At 42.2% G+C, this 16923-nt stretch overlaps 1 protein-coding gene across 10 annotated transcripts in view; it reads right to left on the bottom strand.

Moving 5' to 3' along the window:
- Positions 1-16923, bottom strand: part of SHLD1 (shieldin complex subunit 1) — an 85865-nt gene that overhangs the window by 20781 nt on the left and 48161 nt on the right. The gene's annotated exons all lie outside the window — the stretch shown is intronic.

A 16923-nucleotide genomic window follows, 5' to 3' on the forward strand; every position in this document is an offset into this window, starting at 1 on the left:
TAGAGAGAATGGGGAAAGGTCATGCATGATGAGTTAATGGGTGAGAATTTCCCAGAACTGATGAAAGCATGAATTCTCAAATTTATCAAACACAATGTTTTGCAAGCAAATAAATAAAAAGAACTCTATGATAAGGCACAAGAGAAAACTCCAGACTATCAAAGGCAAAAATAAAAATCCTAAAAGCACTCAGGAAGAAAAGGCAGATTACCTATAAATGAATGTTGATTAAGCTGACTATTGATGTCTCAACAGCAGCAATGTAAGCAAGAAGGCAGTGGAATAATACCTTCAAAGTTCTCAGAGAAAAGACCTTCCAACCTAGGGCCACTCAGGAAATGGTGAGGAAATTAAGATATCAATCTCTTAACTGACCAGATCAGCAAAATGATAAATGTCATAGCCAGATTGCCCTTCTATCCAAAGCTCATTCTCTGAGAGTGCTTAAAAGGGACAATATTCACACCATCTCATATTATGGAGATTTTGTCTGAAGGCAGAGGAATAAGCTACATAGAGTTTTCATGTTTTCTATTCCTTTGGTAATGTGAGTCTGTTTAATTCACTAATATGGTCCAGTCATCCTTGAAACAGTATTCCAATGCCAGACTTTGACCTCAAATCACATGTGATCATCTTAGAAGTGTAGTTCATGTCCACCCTACATTTTGTTTCTGTAAGTTTCTTTTTTAAAGGTTGGCACTTGGGCTAACATCTGTTGCCAATCTTTTCTTCTTCTTCTTCTCCTTCCCCTTCTCCTCCTTCTCCCTAAAGCCCCCCAGTACATAGTTGTAGATTCTAGTTGTGAGTGCCTCTGGTTGTGCTGTGTGGGACACCGCCTCAGCATGGCCTGATGAGCGGTGCCATGTCCGCGCCCAGGATTCTAACCCACAAAACCCTGGGCCGCTGAAGCAGAGCGCGTGAACTTAACCACTCGGCCACAGGGCTGGCCCCTGTTTATGTAAGTTTCATTCTGTAATAAGCCAAATATGTAAAATCATTCAACTTCAAAGTTGTTCTAGTTGGTTTTATAAAAAATGTAGATGATCTTAATGTTTATCAGATGTCATTTTCTCTGTAATCAACTATTTCCATTTGCTTTTCAAATAATTACTAACTTTGTCTTCCTAACTCAGCTCATGCCTGCTGTTCCAGTGCCCTCACCATTGCAGTACTAGTTATGCAGCCAGTGGCCCACGGAATAAGATAGGTGACCCAAACACTCTTCAGGAAAAAACGGAAATGAACTATTTTTACCCTCTCATGATAGTCACTCTCTTTGAAGAGATCTCATGAAAGAAGCTGTATAGCTTAGTGCTAAGAAAGTAGTTAAACTTTCTTTCATCCAATAAACTATGTCAATCGTAAAGAGACAAACAGAGTCAGAGATTATGACTCACAAGTTATTACTGGTAACCTTTATCACCTTATTGATATTCTGGAATTTTCTGTTACCTAAGGTCCTCCTTAAACTCATTTCATGTCACATATAAGTAATACAGTTTTCTTGCATAAATCTAGAAAAGAATAAAATTTTTAGGGGACTGTGAAGAAGAAAAAATAGAAAAATGACCTAATTGTACTGGTTATTCCAGATGATTAAATATTTTTGACCTCTGAGCGGCAACAACCTCAAATGCATTTGAAACTTTAGCTCCTAAAAGGAGCACAAAAAACCCAAGCACACAATAAATCTTTCATGCACATTCCTGTTTTTCTATATCTTGATCTGGCTAGTGATTAATTGGTTATACACATATGTAAAAATCCACCAAGCTATAACACATTAGATGTGTGTACTTTACTGTATGAAAATGGTATCTCAATTAAAAAATATCTACACACACACACTCCCTGTCTTCAGTAAGTCTTAGAGGTGGCACTCAAATTAAGTTTTTTAAAAAAGATTTCCAGATGGTTCTAATGGTCACTTAGACTGGCAACCACTACCCCAAAGCAACTAGAATAGGTCTTGATCAGAACAGAAATTCAGCAAACATTTGTTCCAATGAATGGATGAATGAACAAATCAATGAATGGGCCAACAAACTAATAACTATGTTATTCATGGTTGTAGGTATATCATTGACAAAGGCCAGAAAAAGCCTTAAGAATATATTTTTTTAAAAGCCAGATAATGTTTTAAGCCCTTTAAATGTCTTATCTTATTAACTCACACAACAATTCTGTGAGTTAGTTGACTGTTCGGTCTTTAGTTGCAGCCAACATAACTCACTTCGCCACTTTAAGCAGAAAGAGAGGTATGAAGAAGTATTACACAGTTCACACCATTGTTGGGAGAGCACAGAAACAGAATGTTAGCTGAGACTGTAAGAACTATTCCTCAAATCACTAAGCAGAACTGGACAGTCAAAGGGGCTGCTGACTCTCTCACTATTAGGAACCTAAAGAATTAGGAAGTTGCTGCTCCAGATGCTGCCCCACATTGACATTGTTTCTGCTATAATCTGGATGTTCCCTAGTCAGGAAGCTGCCTGTTGAATCAGGAAGCTATCATTACAGTTCCAGAACTATGCTGCCTCTGCCATTACCCACACCAGCTAAAAATGAACATCCCATGTCCCATCTCTCTATCCACACAATCTAGGTCTGAATTCAAAGGTTGCCGGGGATGCGCTTGATTAGCAGTTCTAACTCACATCCAGAACACTAGCTGCAAGAGATTCTGGAAATAGAAACTTCCACCCTCTATAAGACAAGAAATCATGCTAGGAGGAGGCTGGACTAGGCATTGAGTGGGCTAATTGATTGACTCACCGATCATGAAACCAAGGTGCAGAGATTAAGAAACTTGCTCAAAGACACATAGCTAGTAAGTGGCAGGGTCAGGATTGAGACTCAGGAAGTATGGCCCCAAAGACTCATAAGGCACATAAGAGAATAATAATAGAATGAACAGGCAAGCTCATGGGAGTGAGGTGACCAGTCCTGACATACAAACTTTTGTGGTCATGAAGAGCAACTTTCAATTTACTGTACTCATTAATTCTTACATCAGCTTAGAATTTTATGTCTTGTAGTTTCTCGTCTTCAAAATTCAAAAATGTATCAATTTACTTGATCCATTTGGTTTTGATCTAGTAAGTGTTCTCAAGTGTTTCAGGGTGTTGGGAGTTTGTGGGGGGTGGAGAAAACTGAAGAAGTTTCTATCACCAAACAGTGACTGAAGACATCCACACCATAACGGCCTCCAACTCCAGCTCCTCTCATTAGTTTCACAGAACAAATTAAAAGAACATTTAAAAGTATCCTGACGTTATTTTAGGACTTTCTAATGGAACATCTTACTGATTCCACTTTCATCGAAAAGTTTGGGAAACTATTTTGTATATAGTAGAATGATGGTTCTTTAGCCTCTGTTTAGAAAGCAGACCATTATACAGCTTTTATGGACTGAAAACCTTGAGACTAAAGCTTATGATGTATTCTCTGTTACCTTAAACTGTATTTCCACACATCCTTAGTACAGTTCGGTCTGTCAGTCTGCCTGTCTGCCTACCTGCCTATCTAGCTAGCTAGCTAGCTAGCTAGCTATCTATCCATCTATCATCCATCCACCCACCCACCCATCCATCTTTCTATGAGAATGACCCAGATAGCAGAATAAAAACATTAAACTGTATCCAAAATAAATACATCAATACGTACAGACTAAGGCTGAAAAGAGTGAGAAGGGCCAGTTCCAAATCATAGGATGAAAATGTTGAAAGTTCCCCACAAAGAAGAATATGGTAGCTATTATTAAGAGACTATAATTTTGAACAGAGATCCTTCATGTGGTGGGAGAAAGAGAAAATACTTCCCTTGATGTGACAAGTTATAAATTGCCAATCTGCCAGTTTTGGAAGGGTAAATATTTGCTGAAGATTAAGCACAGGGCAAAGGTACGTCATTAAATCGAAAGTAATTAAAAACTCAATTTAGTATCACGTGCATCGACTCCATTTTTAATGAGCAGACAGCCTCAACAACCATTTATGAGCCATAGTCCAATCTGTCTCCATGGTGGAGAAGGAAATGATAAACGTCTTCAGCGTGACTTCCGACAAAGCGAGTCTGAGTTAATTACTCTGTGTGCAAGTGAAAATGGATCTGGTTAAACAAACGAGCCTGCCAGCCAAGGAGATCAACCACATGCCGGACTAAATTTCATACTGATCAAGCGCACATCAAACTGTATCAGTGACATGTGCACAGAAGAAGGGCTGCTTAAAACTTGTATTTTATTTCCTAACTAATTTTTATGTTTATCAAAGTAATATATATGCTCAGAGCTTTCAAAAGTCAGATGAGGCTAAAAGTCTTAAAATGAACAACAGCAGTTCCCTGGTTCCTCCATCCTCCTTCCCTCTCCTGAGTCCACATTGCCACTTGCTGGTCCTTCTGGTTTTTAAATATGTCTAATTAATATGGTCACATATGATAATTTATCAGTTTTAGACAATATATGTTGATATCCTTAGCCCTTAGGGACACACACTCGTATATGTACATGTACACAGAGGCTTACTCTTCCCCCATTCTCTAAACACATTTATGTTGATTTCCTATGAAAGCAATATTCATTGTTTATATTACTGTATCTATATAAAGTCGATCACTGCAAAATGCACTAAGAATATGTTTCCTTTATTGTACGATATTATTGTTTCTATGGTTAATCACTATTTCTTTTTAGCATTTGCTTGCTTTGCTTTATAACCATCTCTAACTCTACCCACCCCTCCAACAGCCTCTCAGGAGAATTTTCCACACATCAAATTTGACAGGATAAACTCTTCATTCCCTACCCTCCTGGGCACTTCCCCTGAGAGCCTTCCACCCTCTTGCTCCACTCAGCCTGGCTGCTCTCCAGGCTCCACAGCTGTTGACTGGGGGCTCCCTTTGGTTGTCCTCCTAAATTTCTTGTATTATTTCTGCAGTAACTTCCTCTGCCTCATTTTCTGTTTTGTTTTTTGCAGATTTCTTCTGTTCCATCATTGTCTCTGTTTCTTCCAAGTTCTTTATTTCTTATTAGTCTTGGTCTCTGTATTTCGTGATGGACAGTTTCCTCAAATATCTGGTGATCTCTGGCTGTGAGTTCAGAATGTAAGGGGGAGGCATTAAAAAGCCAACTGGAAGCTCTTGCCATGGGTAGGGCTTACAGACGGGTGAGCTTCATACAGGGTGACGGAGCTGTGTGGTATTCATTCAGGTTTTCCCGAGATGCATCCTCTCCTCTCCTAACTGGTCAGAGAGTGATAAGTGAGGATGCTGTTTCAGATGGAAAGGTCTAGGAAGTCCTAAATTTAAAGAGGGAGGAAACAATGTGAATATCTGGGGCAGGTGGGTTGCAAATAGAAAATGGCAAATGCAGAGCCCCTGTGAGGATGAGCCAGGAGGCCACTGTCGCTACAGCAGAATGGGCAAGGAGGAAACAGAAGGAACGGTAAGCATTTATAATTCATGGAAACAATTTTCATGCAGACCTTGTCAGAGACATTAACAAGCCAAATATTAAAATCTTTAGTGATATTTCCTAAAAGTGGATCTGAATCATTGCTACAGCATTTGACATTAGACAAAGAAAAAACCACGATGGCTTGCCTTTGTTTGGTTAATCAGGCAGACGAACAGTTAGGTGAAATTATCTATCCCTGTTTAATCTTGTGAAGATTCTGAAAAATCAAGTCTATACCTCATAAACACTTACACTAGAGACTCTCTGAATAAGATATAAATCTGTACAATATCTGAGTTCAATCAAAGGCAGCAGCTCATGTTGTTGAGAAAAATCAAAAGCTTAAAAAAAAAAAAACCCAACCAGTTGCCAAGGCAACAAGAAAAAAAGTTACACAGAAAATGTAGTTTCCACCTGAAGCACTGTCACATTCAGAAGCTGAGTATCCTCTGGCTCTGCTATGGAAGTTTTATTTAACCTTCAGTCAGTCGTGTCTGGAGATGGGGCACGAATGGAGAATCCGCAGCCCAGGGCCTTTGTCTAAGCTGAGCAGTGGGGCAACCAGCTAGGAAAAAGCCCTTCAGAGAGTGAAAGTGAACCCGATGGTTCACAGGCTAAGGCATAAGGACTATTTTCTCTACTTGAAATTATTCTGCGGCTTTTCTTGGATGACACAATTTTACAGAGAACTTCCATTTATGAGCCAGACACCAAATGGTTACTGAGAGATTAGAAGGTCAAATACCTTGCTGGAGAGTTTCCAGATCCTTCTCCTTGAGTTTCTGTAATTTCAGAGAATGACTCAGAGCTGGCTTTCAACACCATCTGTGCTCCTCCACCAGCCACCCTGCTAAAAGCCCTGCCACTCGCAGGCTGCCAAACACCATCTCGACTCCCCTGGCCGGTTTTCTCCCCCTGGAGAGTCCACTGCTCCTTGGGGACCCCGTGCGCAAGCCCCTCCTCTATGACGCCTTGCCAATTCCCTAGGCCAAGTTGGCGGCCCCCACTCCTGGTCCCACAGCGCCCAGTATATGGTATCCAGCAGCTCATACATCCTACTGAAAGTCTGGGCATGGCTGCTTTCTCATTTTAACGTGACTTCCTAGAGACAGGAACCGTCTCATCTATAATGGGACACCAGTGCCTGGCACAGTGCTGAAGGAATGCTTTTGTGAATAAGATAGAATGAATTAATATAGCACTGTAGCTTTTAATGCTGAAGGACAATCCCAAATCACAATCAATACAACTAGTGGGAAGAATCCGGAAAGCTGGTGATGGGTAGAGGGAGGCAAATGTGTCTGGTCAGGCCCAAGCTGGCTGTGTGACTACTGAACCTCTCTCATTTTCCAAACTGTGTCTGCAGAACACCACCTGTGTCCTGAGAGATGGCAGCAGGTGTTCCACGAAAAAGGGGATTCGATTTTTCAATAAATTCAAGATGATGGGGGGTTAAAAACATTAACCAGGTCTTTTTACCGTAGACCTTTGCACAATGGCATCTTGCTTACAGAACTGGAGGAGGACGGAATGAAACCAGACAGGCGAAGCCCTACTGAGTGCTTGATAAATGCTAGTTGCTGTTTTCATCATTGTGACTCTTCTCATCTGTCTATACTCTGTCGATTTTTTTCATAATGTAGATTAATTTGAAAAACATAAAGCTATTTTACTAAAAGAATTAGTCAAATTAGAATGCAGCGCAGCTGGATGAGTTTGTAACATGTTTTTTCCTGTATTATCATAGAAATTATCCCTTTCCTCGTTCTTCCTCTGCATAAAAGTCACACACTGTTAATTTCTCTATCAAAGAATTTTTTTAACTTTGAAATGTAATATTTGAAGAAAAGGACTCACAGAATAGGAGACCCACTCACCTGGAGGCAGGAAGGCTCCACCCTAAACCTTCCTCCTGGCAGGCAGCTGTGTTCCCGGCCTCCAGAAGGCCGGGACATGAATGGTGGCTCCCAACCTGCTTTCCCAAAAACTGAGCACTGCCTTCCTGATAATGGTAACATACACATCACATCTATAAACTCACCCTTCAGCAGCTATCTGCATTCCAAGCATCACAAACTTGAAGGGAATCAAATGTAAACACATGTGAAGTTTTGTCTCCTCAATGCCGAGGACAGCAGGCGCATCTTAGGTGAATGGGGTTCCAGGAGAGAGGATTATGGGACCACATCAGGCCATAGGGTTAGGTTAGGGTCAGACATAGGCCAAGGGTTAGACAAAACGGAAATGATAAAGATATGGATCCAAATTCAATCCCTTTTCTCTTTTCCAGACAACTATTCTCTTTCTCTCTGTCTCCCTCTCTCTGTCACACACACACACACAGACACACACACACACACACACAGAGCAGGGGACTCACTTTAGAGGGACTCTGTTCAGGACAATTATTTATAGCGACACGGTTAAGCAGAGGCCTAGAGATAACGCAAATGTCACAGAGCCCTCAACCAGAGGAGAGCTGAACAAACAAAACAATGTACCCATTAAGGTATTTTAAAGGTCAAGAGAAACAATCTGTCAGGGCGACAGGGGTGATTTTTCTTCTTGCCAATGAATAATCTCATTTAAACAAGTATCAATTAAATACTTCAGGAGTCCAAGGAGAGACTAGAGACAAAGCTCAGAGGAGTCTGGAGGAAAAAAACTAAAGAAAGTCCAGAAGGAGAGAAAAATAGGAGTCTGTTTTAGGACTATTTCAGGAGGAGGAAGCAAGAATACAAATACCGTATGGCGTGTGCATCCAGGAGCACCACAGAGCTGGAGCTCCAGGCCACGACAAGGAGGACAGACACATCAGCCACATAGCAGTGGTGAAGGGAAGGTGATTAGCATGTCGTTCCAGGAACGTAAAGAGCAGCACAGCCTTGGACAGCCTAGAAATCTCTACCAGGAGGGGCAAATCTTCTGTTAAGATTCTTAGGCAGAGAACCAGGATTAATGGGATTTTAAGGTCAAAAAGATGTTAAAGTCTAAGAGATCAAAAGACCTCATCCTGCCTTCAGGATGAGATTGAGGACAATAATATTAGTAAGCAGAATGGTTCTATCCTGGAAGAGCTCCAAGTCTTTTTTAGTATAAAAAAAGTATAATGTATCCACCAGCCAAGCTAATCTCAAAAATTTAAGCAGTGGATAAGACAAGCTTGAGTTACATATTCTGTCAGACTATTCTGTAGCGAAGCATGAAAGCCCAGTTCTTAATCTAAATTACACTTCACATATGGAGAGTAAAGAAAACCGAGCAGAAAACCGAAACATGCACAGTTTCTACCCTACCCAAGAATCCTTTAAAACTATGGAGAAGTTTCTCTCCTAGACTCACTTCCATTACCACTAAGAAATGACAAAAAAGGGCGGAGAAGGGCAGGGAGCATGAAAGCAAAGGCGTTATAAGAAAAGCAAAAGAAAATATAGTAAAATAGTAAAAGAGTTTCTCTCTGAGTGGAAGGATTATGGGTGGTTATCTTTTTCTTCTCTGTGCTTTTTCATATTTCCCAATCTTCTGCAATAAACATGTAAACAAGAAAATTTTTCAAGAGAGAGAGAGATACCAAAGGGATTAGAGAAATCCAATTGAGACTACTCAAAGGAAGCCACACAAACTATTGCCACTTAAAAGCAAAAGCCTGCTCTGCCTCAGACAGGGCCTCTGTTCATCTTCCTATTTCTTCAAGGGTGACAGTCATTTGTCAAATAGTTATTATATGTCCACCAAGTGCCTGACCCTGGATGGATAGATGAAAGGTGGGGCTGTTGGTCTTGACAAACTTGCAGTCAAGAAAGAATCAAAAGAAATAAAACCCCTAGAGCACTATGAACTGCTAAATTCTTTTGATGATGGATGTTATCAGAGCTGATAGAGAACAGAGGTCAGAGCTGCCATAAAGATTTCACTGAACCAGGAAAACAGAGCTGGTGCCTAAAGGAAAAGGGGATTTGGATAAAGCTCCCATGGTTCTCCACAAAAAGGTCACGGCTGGGTTGAAGCATCTCCGTGGTCTCTCTTGGTAGGTAATGTGGTTCAGCTTAAAGACGGGGCAGTGCTTGTGTGCCCTTGAACCTTCTGTCAAAGCATCATTGTAAACTTCTGCCTTTTCTAATGAGTCAGCCTGAAAATTATAGTGGCGTCTTATTTCCAAATTAATATATTTTTAACTTTGTATTAAGTTATAATATATGTATAGGAAAGTGCCTAAATCACAGCTCTATTAATTTCACAAACTGAACACACCCAGTATAACCAACACCCAGATCAAGACACAGAACAGCATCAGGACTGCAGAGCCCTTCTTGTCCCCGCTTCCAGTGACTACCCTTCTCAAGGTTACTGTCATTCCCACTTCTAACACCTAGATTGCTTTGTCTCTTTAATACTGCACATAAATGGAATTATACACTAGGTGCCCTTTGGTATCTGGCTTCTTTCACTCAACCTCATGTTTGTGAGACTCATTCCTGTTGTTATGCAGAGCAGCAGTTGGTTCATTTTCAATGGCGTATGGTATTCCATTGTATGAACACATGACCATTTATTTATCCATTCTGCTGATGATGGGCATTTGGGAATTTCTAGTTAGGGCTGTTACCATTAGTGCTGCTATGACTATTCAGTCTTTGTCTTTCCACTAACATCCGGATGCATTTCTGTTGGGTACGTATCTGGGAGTAGAACTGCTGGGTTGTGGGATAGACAAATGTTCAGCTCTTAGAAACATTGCAAACAGGTGGCATAGCTTTTCTGAGAATGAAGGGCCCATCTCTGTTTTTGCCTGTTCCAAGCTCTAATGTTGGTGTCCTGTATCAGGCCTGCCCCAAGTCTCATCTTCTATCATCCAAGATTAAGAGCTCCCAAACCATTCTCTTTTCATTTACCTGAAAAATATTATTTTCATAGATATTGCCTATGCTTATTTTTTTTCCTAAAGAAGAGGCTTTTAACCACGAAGGGCAGAAGAAATTATATTGTAGTTAAAGGCAAATTATATTATAAAGGACAAGCTGTCTGGTAAAACACAACTTATAATTACAATTATCTTCAAAATAAATCAAATTATCCATATAAACTCAACCACTCCCTGGAAAATTAATGAAAAGCATGACAGTGTTGAGCTTTTAATTGCTTCTAATGCAAAACCTCTAAACCTAAACTTTGGTTATCAGGCAGAGAAGAGGCAATTAGTTTGCAACAGATGCGTCAGTAAAAACCTGTTACTACGTGGCCCCAGAATTAATCTTCTCTAGTTTATGAAGTCCATCTGTCCAATTTTTTCAGGTTTTCACTTTAGGCAATCCTACTTAGACTGTCCCTCCAAACTAATTGCTCTTTCCTCTTTTTTTTGATCAGGATCTTTTCCTAATGTCTCCAGTATGTAAGCTTCACAAGAGCCCTGTTATCTCAAACCCCAAGTTTAATTTCCTTTCCAGAACTTTTTTTTCCAGAATATTAAGCCTCAGAAAAACAGCAGATGAAAAGATCATTGAGCAACGGTGGGTCTTAAATAAATCAAGGCTTCCAGGCTGTGTTGCGACTTCCTGTTTCCAAAAAGTAATCTTTTTTAAGGTTATTAAACATCATTTGTGACCTTTAAAAAGAACTCCCTGAAGTCATTCATTCATAATAAAAGATGGTTAGACTATCACAACACTGAACAATATAAAATGACGCCAGTTTTCAATTCTAAGACCTGGTAGTGCCTAATACACATTTTTAAAATTACTGAATAGGTTTGAAATGGTCCAAATAACAATTGAATACATTTTACTTGGCACCAGCAGGTTAAGAAACTACAAATAAACACAATGAGGAAAGAGAAATGAGAAAGAGAATAACTTCAGAAAAATGATAATTCTCCAAATATTATATTCTCTATGGAGACTGAAGGAAAAGCGGATTTGTTCTTGGTATAAGACCTGCTCCCATACAAGTGGAAAGGGTGGCTGCTCTGCCGACAGGAGAGTGGGGACATAAAGAAATGACTCCTTCAAGCAGTAAGGAATGACTTGAGGGGCATGCAAAGGGAATTCATAGGCCCTTCCATGGCACCTAAAATCCCCACTCTGCTGGCCTGCTGAGGTCATGACATGTCATGGAGCATTGTGATCAATATGTTTATTCATTCAACATATCTTTGTGAAGGATCTATGATGTACCATAGACTGTTCTAAGGTCTGGAGACTCTGTGATGAACAACACAGATATGGTCCCTGCCCTCATGGAGCTAAAGATCTAGAAGAGGAGGTAAAACAAGGAATAAATAACTCCACAGATAAATTCTAAAGAGTGACGTATAGGGTGCCTGCAGAGAATATGACAGCAACTAAATCTGGATGTGGGGGAAGGGGTCAGGGACTGACTTGGTTATGTACAACATGTGATAGAGTTCACCAATGTTAAATATGCTCAATCCATTGTTCATAACTAACGCCATCTTTAGCCAGGTAAGTGATATTTATCATATCTTTCCATTAGCCATGTCAATACAACTAATTTTTTTGAGTGCTTGTTTTTATTTCAACCATTTGGAAGCTTCACAAAGGAATGCAGAGATGAGTATGGTGTGGTCTCCAATCCTCAAAGAGTGGATGATCTAGTCTGCAGAGGAAGCAGTCCCCGAAACCACCCTCCAGACCACAACATGAAACGCACCGTAATGAGTCTGTAAGGAAATCTAACTGGAGGCAGGGCGAGACTGCAGAGAACAAGCATATTTGGGCTGGATCCTGTGAATCTGTAGTACTTCTCCAGGCCTAAAAGGAGAGAAGGGAACTCCTGGGGAAGGGAATGGGCATGAAAAGTTGAAAAGAGGCATAAAGGTCACGGTGTGTTTGATGAGCAGCCTACAGACTGGCTGAGTGGCAGGGGAGGAGACCAGAGCAGCATGGGGGCAGAGGCAGGAGGGCCTACGGGCGTGGGCCAGACCAAAAGCCATCATGTCTCAAGGCTGAGGGGGCTGTAGACCAGCAGTACCCAGGGCACTGTGCAGATGTTTTCCACCTACCCTCTGGTCTAGATCCACTCTCTACCTGGTTCCACCCTGCTCTGCCCTGGGAGGCTGATTAAATAGACTGCATCGAGGGGCTGGCCCCGTGGCCGAGTGGTTAAGTTCGCGCGCTGCGCTGCAGGCAGCCCAGTGTTTCGTCAGTTCGAATCCTGGGCGCGGACATGGCACTGCTCATCAGACCACGCTGAGGCAGCGTCCCACATGCCACAACTAGAAGAACCCACAACGAAGAATACACACAATTATGTACCGGGGGGCTTTGGGGAGAAAAAGGAAAAAATAAAATCTTTAAAAAAAAAAAAAATAGACTGCATCGATGGGCACCTTGCCCTCTGTGTTGGAGTTGGGAACTACGGGGAGGGCTGGCAGGAGATGCAAGGAGGGAGAAAGGTGAGATTGGACTATTTACTTCCCTGGCTCCCTTCTTGGGTAGTTGCCATGGGCTGGCTACATCCCTCCACCTCCACCAAGCTCACAGCTCCTGTCAGGCAGCCCACTCATCACAGCTCCTGTGAGCGTGCTCTCTTGGTAGTGCTAGGCCTGTAGACTACTGTGCTTCCCCCTGTGGTTCCTCACACCTGCCCACACCTTCGTACACAATCTCTTATTAAGCCTTCCTCCAATTACGTGGCTCGACTGTGCTACCTGTTTCCCACCAGCACCTGCATTAATACAGTCATGCAGCAAGGACATCAGGGGGCGGCTAATGAAGCTATTAGAGGCAAATGCAAAGAGAGAGATGCCTATGGGAGCACGCGGGGACTAGGGGACAGACGGTCATGATGACAGTGAAGAGTAGGGAGAGGGGGAAGATGGAACAACAGACTAGCCACAGACCACAGCACTTATGTGAAACCCACCATGGGCCAGGCACTATTCCACAGGCTTTAACATAGCTCATTTGACTCTTACAGCAAAAGGTCACAAATGACGTTTAATAACCTTAAAAAAGATGCCTTATGAGGCATCCCACTTAACAGATGAGGAAAATGAGGCACAGAGAGGCTGAATGACTTGCTCAAGGTCCTAAGCTAGAAAGCGATGAAGCTTGGATTCAAACCCAGGGATGTCTAGGACAGAGTCACATTCTCAACCTCTGTGCAGGACTGACCGCTCTGGCAGGGGCACAGAAGGGGACTTCAGAATTCAAGATCTTGGAGGCGGCAAGGCCCTGGTGATGACAACTCTCAGAAAATCATCTGTGTAGATTGCTGAAGTAAGGCTACTTGGAGAAAATCTTGCTGCCCTATACAAACTCTGCTCAGTGACAATGCTGAATCTTGTGCAGGTATCAGAATGGCAGAACTTTCCAAAAAAACTGACCATGTCCAAATAAATTACAGTTGTTTCTGCTATCAAACCATAATTATGTTCCTAAGAAACCTCACATTATCAAAAAGCATATCATATAAATAGTTATTTCAACATGAGAAAAGGAGGATTGTGGTTAGAGTTGATAAAATTAGATAATTTTTCCTGTAGGAACTTTGACAATAAAGTTTAATTATATTTTGTTACCATCAAAAAATAATAAATGGCTTGATCACAGACCAACAAAAGAGAACCAAAGCAAAACCTGAACAGCAGAGAAAAATAACCTGCAGCCAAGTTCACACCCACTGTAGGTAAAGAAAAGCCCTTGATGCCACCTGGCCTCCGGCCACTCACACAGGGCAGCAACGCTCCCCTGCGCTCTGCGGGCAGATGCTTCTGTCCTCCAGGCTCAGGATTGTCTCTGATGGCACTCACATGACAACCCCTAGTGATCCAGAAAATGCAAATTGTGCTTCCCACATAGTCAAATGCATAATAACCAGTTCTGGGAATGCAAACTTATACCATAAGGAAAACATTGCTCAATAATGTTTGTTTCAGGTCTCTTTCAGCAGACCAGACCATGAACACAACAATGCTCTAGAAAGTGCTCTGGGAGTGCCAGAGACATGTAACAACTGCATGGCATGTCTCATGACATCCTAAATGGCATCTCACCATTGTAACTCAGGCTGTCTTCCTTTGGCCAGCAGGCCAATGCCAACACATTCCTGTTAATATCAGAAATAACTCCCATAGCAATCATTTCCCTTTCCTTAAGGAGAAAGAGAGGAAGGGAAAATATTCCCTAGTCAGACTCAAATATTCTTCACTTGCACTGGGGGCTGTCAAGCATGCCAGCCTAGCTGAGGCTATAATGAGCAATCCAATAACAAGCTCTTACACACGTCATTTGGGGGCCTGCAGCCACACAGCGGGCGTTCGATAATAGCTACTGACCGTATTGACCAGCCTCTGCCTTATTCTGTTCTTCCTGAATATGCCCATGCTGGGTCCCATGCGCAGTAAAGACGGGGCTATAGAGAATGGTCCATTTCTGCAGTTGTTCCCCTGATATCAGAGGCAGGTTGCCATGATTACGTGTACACGCAGCTTTTCCATGCAAGACGTGGTAGCTGGTGGATGACGCTTGTTAATCAGTGATGTTCCCTACATTCACAATAACAGGAGCCAAGAAAAGCTGAAACTATGGCGAATACTTATCCTTTCAGGTTCAAACTGTTAATTTGTTTTAAAGGCATACACCCTCTCTTTGGAGTTTACCAGGAGAGATTCAATAAAGTACTTTAGAAGGGATGTGGTTTAGCTAGGTGTATTGTCAGTTTTAAAAATTTCCTATTTCCCTGATGCCTCAGCATCCCCACAAACAGGCTGTGGGCGACCAGGCGCACGGCTGTGATAAAGCTGGTCCCTGCTACAAGCTCCCTTCTGGCCCGCCCCTGACTGTGACCGAGTGACATTCAGATACATCAATAAAATCTTCTCATGCCTTTTGCCTGTGTGGGGATAGGGCCCGACCCCAGTAAAGGCACTTGCTGCAGGTGCTCACGCTCTCTCGGTTCCCCACTTGGTTGGTTGAGTCTGCTCCCCGGGTACTCCTCCCCTGTGGCCCCCTGTGTGGCCTGCCTCCTCTAAGACCTGTAAACATAATAAATCCTTTCCTTTCATATGCCTCTCCAAGTGCAATTTCTGTGGCTCTGTTGCAATCATCTTTAAAGACTCCACAAGAGGGATTTACTCCCCCATTTACACACACTCAACCATCCAGTGGTTTTGAAAAGGAAGTGAGGGCCTCTGATGACCATGGCAGTCAAGGGATGTATACGGGCCACAAGAATTGATCCACATCCTTAGACTTGAAAAGTGCAATCCGAACATTAGGATTTGGAAAAGGCAACCTAAATTTTAGCATCTTCAAATAAAATTGAGAAGACACAAACGTCAATGCACATTGTAGAAAATTGGAGATTTCACCATAAAATTGTTCCATGGGTACCTTTTCCCCTTAAAGATGCAATCTTCATGACTACTAATGAACCAGCTACGTGCACTGGTGTAACCATGGGCCTACTAGGAGCAGTTCAGCTGACCTCACCTGATCAACAGAGTAACTAAGAGCTGTCTTTCAGGAACTGAGATGCCCCCCCTTGTCCAGTTCAGGCCAATTGAGACCACCAATCCATCAATTGGGCCTGTGCAAATGCCCGACGAGTGTCCCTTTCGACATCAAGGGGCTGAAAGCTCCACCCTCAGATCACACCAACACCGCCATTTGTGAGCATGCGTCCTGTGAGGGGCCGTGAAGCTTGATTACACTTGCTCAGATCATCAATTACATCACTTCTCTCCTCCAGTCATCTATCTCCACGCTTCAGACGGCCCTGCCTTTCATCCCATAAATTGTGCCCCAAGCCCTGGATCAGGGAGACAGATCTGAGGGCCCATGCCTCCTGTCTCCTTGTAGACTGATTTTGCAATAGAGCTGTTTCCTTTTCCCAAAAGCTGATGCCATAATAATTGGCTCTTTATGTGCATTGGGCAAGAGAGTCCCAATTTTGTGCAGTAACACTGGTATCTTAAGTGCAAGTTTTAAAGCAGGTATCTATGTATTCTGCTTGGTTAACAAATGTCCATTTGTAGACCTTTCATGCAATAGAATTCAAATTGTTCATTAAAACAAAACAAAACAATGATATAGGAGAAAATTGCCTTCCTGGATAGGAATATAGAATAGCAACATTTATGGATTTCACAATAAAGAATTCAATTCTTTACATGAAAAAAAAAAAGCAACCTTCATCTTCTAAAGACAAGGTTGGGAGCCGGCTGCCTGCAGGACGCGCGCTTTCTGGTCTATTCCTCCACGCTGACTCTACAAAGGGCAGCTTGCCCCTGTGGGCAGGGCCTGTGTTATTCAGAACTGCCTGTGATTCCTGAAATTCCTCAGTTATGGCTGACATAGAGGAGAGGGTACATTGACATCCTGCTCCATTCTACTGCAAGTAGTAGCTCTGAGAGTGTCTCCCTTTTTTCCTTCACATTGCACTACCTGTCCCCCCAAATCTGATCGCCTCTTCCATGAGCACACAGCTAGGCTGCCTTTGCC

This window comes from Equus caballus, chromosome 22 (assembly GCF_041296265.1).
Source record: "Equus caballus isolate H_3958 breed thoroughbred chromosome 22, TB-T2T, whole genome shotgun sequence".
In the NCBI taxonomy this organism is placed as follows: domain Eukaryota; kingdom Metazoa; phylum Chordata; class Mammalia; order Perissodactyla; family Equidae; genus Equus; species Equus caballus.